This window comes from Pteronotus mesoamericanus, unplaced genomic scaffold (assembly GCF_021234165.1).
Source record: "Pteronotus mesoamericanus isolate MK-2021 breed Mesoamerican mustached bat unplaced genomic scaffold, CSHL_Meso_final contig_56, whole genome shotgun sequence".
In the NCBI taxonomy this organism is placed as follows: Eukaryota; Metazoa; Chordata; class Mammalia; order Chiroptera; family Mormoopidae; genus Pteronotus; species Pteronotus mesoamericanus.
The window spans coordinates 633,022-636,796 of record NW_026555201.1 but is presented as its reverse complement, the minus strand read 5'-3'; the positions used below and the strand labels follow the sequence as shown (position 1 = coordinate 636,796).

Genomic DNA, 3,775 nt, shown 5'->3' with positions numbered 1-3,775 from the left:
GTCCTCTAGGTGCCTATTGCAAAAATAGAGACAAGGTATTGATTTCTACATGTTTTCACTTATAAGAGGTTGTCTCTGAGAAAGAGGAAATGGGCAGTAAGGGGCCTGGGAATTGTTAGTTTTTTGTAATTTGTGTTATAGAATTAAATGACTCTTTAAACCATGTGCATGCATAATTTTAATAAAAATTAAAAATTTAAATACAAAATAATAAATGGTATTGAGCCATCCCTATTAGTTTCTGATTGTAACTGAAGTGCTATAGTATTTTACCATTTAGGATAATATTTGTTATTTGTTTGGATACATAGCCTTTATTACATTTAAGTTGTTTACTTGAATTCTTATTTACTTAGACTTATTATTATTATTTATATTGTTATATATAAATGCTGACTTTTATCAAAAAGTTTTTCAGCATTTACTAATAATATAATCCCAATATTATATGATCATAATAAATTATAATGACTTTCTTAATATTAAACCACCCTGCATTCCAAAAATTATCTTTACTTAGTTGCATAGTATTATTCTTTTGTACATTGATGTATTCACTTTGTTAATGTTTATTTTTTAGAATAAGTGCCCCATCAAGTAGAAACTCTCCTACTTTTCTTTTTAGTGGTTAAATAATGAATGATTATAAACAGGGTGTTATTGATTACAAATAACAAGAAAGGTGCTGGGGGTGGTGAATTTTCCAAAGAGGGAAGCAGTACCTGCAGCCACTGAGTGCAGGAGTTCTGCCACTAAGGTGGGCCAGCTCTGTAATAAGTAATTGGGGGCAAGGGACCAGGTATGCTTCTGCTTCTTCTTGACATAAATCCACTTCTTCCTTGCCATCAACATCCCGTAGAAGGGGCCCCATGCTCACTCACAGCTGCCTGGATGGACATAAACTACTCATCCTTTCCCCCTGCTTGGGGGCAGATATCCAGCACACCACATGGTTCTCCTCAACCACCTGGCCATCTGCCTCTGCCTTTGATGAGCTACTCCTTGTCATTGGAGATGTAAAGCTCAAAGTAGTTTGGTTTCCAGCAGCCCTCCACTTCTCAAATGCTCAGATTCTACAAGGAGATGATTCCTCCAGGCACCTTGTCTGTTTGTCATGTAATCAAAATAGAGGCAGTTGTCTGTGAGGAACCAGCCCCTCCTGGTCCAGGTTGAAGAAAGTGTGGGTCAGATCACTCCCATGATCCTCAGAAATCCTGAAGGGCTCATGTTCCAGAGCAGCTCCTCAGCAGATCTTGTCCTCGTTGATGCCCAGGTTCAAGGCCACAGTCTCCAGGCCTCGCTAGTCCCAGACGTTGGGACTGTAAAGGCTGGTATTCAACAAAATCGCCACGAAGGACTGGAAAACTCCGGAACTGCACAGGCAGTAGTATCGCTGGGAGAAGGCTTCCATCATCCCATCAATCTTATGAGCCACTCTGGGGATGCAAGAAGCTCCACAGAAACTGCCTGAGGGCCTGCACCAGGTTGAGGTTGGTGAGCCCTTGCAGATCCACAAAGGTGTGGAGCGCTGCCAGACTCAACTCTTCCCTCTTCCCCAGGTAGTCCCTATAGCTAGCTGTCTTGTTCAGGTTTTTGCCCTGTACCTCTCCTAAGCTCCAAAGGCCCTTCTCTTTTTTGCCTTCATAACTCATTCTTCTGTGGCTCATTTCTTCTACTTGTGACTTTCTAAATAAGCTTTCTCACTTAAAAAAATGCAATAGTACTACAAAAATCAGGATTTTATTACCCTTAGAGTTGGCATCAGGCAAGCACAAATCCTTCCAGGTAATGCCAAGACATTGAACCTCTTAGATGTGGAGTGTCAGTTTTCATCCCTAAGGAGATAAGCTATAGATAGACCTTGATAAATTTTAACTGAAGTGTTTATATCATTTCATATGCCATTACCAATTCATGTAAGCATGGAGAGCATTTTAATTATTTTAGCCAATCCACAACACGACTATTTTCAATCATGACAGCCCATTTCTAACAACCACTAACAATAAACAATTCATTAATGTTTCCCATATAATTTCTGACATTCATTAGCTTAATAAGCAAAATATCTAATGTTAATCAGAGTTTAGACAGCTGAAGTGCTCCTGGTAATCCCTTTAGAATGTGAATTCCCATTTAGAATGCTAGTTGCACATAGAGTATATTTTGAATTTAACATGCTTGTAATATTTTACTCTCTCTACTGAAATTTTTAAACTAAATTATAGATATTGTAACACTGGATTCAAATACCAATTCTGCCACTTAATAGCTATGTGATATTAGATATGAATGTAATTTGATCTCCTTGAGACTCAATGTCCTTAAGTGTAAAATGAGGATATAATACTGCATAGAATGGTAAGAATTAACTAATGGATATGAAAAGGCATTATAAACTCTATAATAGTCTACAAATTTTAGGTATCATTATTGGGTAATAATACCTCAAATAGAGGTTAGATTCTGTGGAGAACCTTTGAGGATTTGTCCATTACATGGAAGGTTAGGTGACCTCTAATGTTCATCTATTGTGAACATTACACTTGATATTCTCTTTGCTTGTCTTCAAATTAGGGGGGAAAAGCAAAGTAAGTTATGGGGTTCTTAACCCAGAAGGTCAGAATAATTACCTTAGACTGCTACTGGGGCTGTAACGCTCACCTATGTTATTCCAGTGGAAGATTATCAAATGAGGACAGATTTAATAGATTTAATAATAATACAGTGTTTACTATCTTCCACACAGTATGCTAAATATATTACCTTATTTAATCCCCACAATAATCCAATTAAGTTAGTATTGCTTTTAAGCCCATTTTAAAGTGAGGAAACTAAGGCTTAGAGAAATTAGGTAACTGTCCAAGTCGTGGTAAAGAATTTACAGTCAAGCTGTTCTCTTTTTTTCAGGCTTTAAAACTTTATTTAAAAATTGTTCATTCCAATAATTAACATCACTTGAACAGAAAAAATGGCACTGTGCTTAAACGGCATTTTATAGCCTGCAGAACACCTTGGACCAGCATGGTTTTTACTTAAAAACCAAGTTCCACTCAGCTTCTTCCTTCTCCGACATGCAAGTTCTTTTCCTTTCCTGCCAGCCAGGCAGATAGATGGGATAGGTAGGTGTGGCCTTCATTGTCAGTAAATCAGCAGCCATTATTCTTTTTAAAAAAAATTTTATTTATTGATTGTAGACAGAAAGGAAGGGAGAGAGAGAAACATCAATTTGTTGTTCTGTTTATTTATGCATTCATCGGTTGTTTGTTTTGCTTTTAATCCACACCCAAGGATATGTTTTATTGATGTTAGAGAAAGAGGAAGGGAGAAAAAAACATCCATGTGAGAGAGAAATATCAGTGGGTTGCATCCCTCAGGTGCCCCACCTGGGGATCAAACCCACAACCTAGGTATGTGCCCAGACTAGGAATCAAACCCACAACATTTTGGTGTACAGGATGATGCTCCAACCAACTGAGCCACCCGGCCAGGGCTCACTGCTTTTTTCCTTGTTTGTGTCCTGACCAGGGATTAAACCAGCAACCTTGGCATATCAGGACAATGCTCTAACCAACTGAGCTACCCAGCCAGGGCCAGCAGTTGTTCTTGAGAACCTATATGATAAACACAACAGTCAAAATAAATATATAAGCTATATGAATTATATATATGATATATATAAAATATGTAATAAATATAAATTGTATATACATAATACATTTATAAATGCTGTTGCCTCCCTTATTAAAACAAACATAATACATACACCTGAAAC

At 37.5% G+C, this 3,775-nt stretch overlaps 1 pseudogene; it reads right to left on the bottom strand.

Moving 5' to 3' along the window:
* Positions 1-995: 995 nt before the first annotated feature.
* On the bottom strand, positions 996-1,652 carry LOC129075975 (cytohesin-2-like; annotated as a pseudogene).
* Between the last annotated feature and the right edge of the window lie 2,123 nt (positions 1,653-3,775).